We start from the raw sequence: 645 nt of genomic DNA on the forward strand, positions 1-645 counted from the left end.
ACCATAATAAAGAGAGTTGCAGTAGTCCAGGCGAGGCGTAAGCGCGTGGATTGCAATCTCTAAGGTTTTCTCAGAGAGAAAATGTTTAATCTTGGAGAGAAGATGTAACAAAAAACAAGAGCCAATCACCACATTTATTTGTTTGTCGAATTTGAGGCTACAATCCCAAAACACACCTAAATTCTTAACGCAGGATGAAGTAAAGAGAGCAAGGTAGTTCAGATCAATACTTCTACTCCCAGAGTTTTCATGGGGACCAAAGACTATAACCTCGGTTTTTAATTCATTCAGAAATAGAAAGTTTGAGAAAAGTTTTCACTTCATCTAGGCAAGCAAAAAGAGATGACCGTGGAATATCTGGCCACGATTAAATTTTACGAACTGAAATCTTACAAAGGTGGACTCCTACGCCTGAATTCACTGAGCTTTAACCACTCGCTAGAACAGCCTGTTGTCCCAGCATGCTTCAAAACAGCCACCATCACCCCATTCCAAAGAAATCATCAATAACCTGCTTTTATGACTACTACCCTGTGGCACTCACACCAATCGCCATGAAGTGCTTCAAGCGGCTAGTCATGACTCACATCAAGACCATCATCCCACCCACACTGAACCTTTTACAGTTTGCTTACAAGCACAACT

Source organism: Sinocyclocheilus rhinocerous, unplaced genomic scaffold, assembly GCF_001515625.1.
Source record: "Sinocyclocheilus rhinocerous isolate Xijiao unplaced genomic scaffold, SAMN03320098_v1.1 scaffold1090, whole genome shotgun sequence".
Lineage (NCBI taxonomy): Eukaryota > Metazoa > Chordata > Actinopteri > Cypriniformes > Cyprinidae > Sinocyclocheilus > Sinocyclocheilus rhinocerous.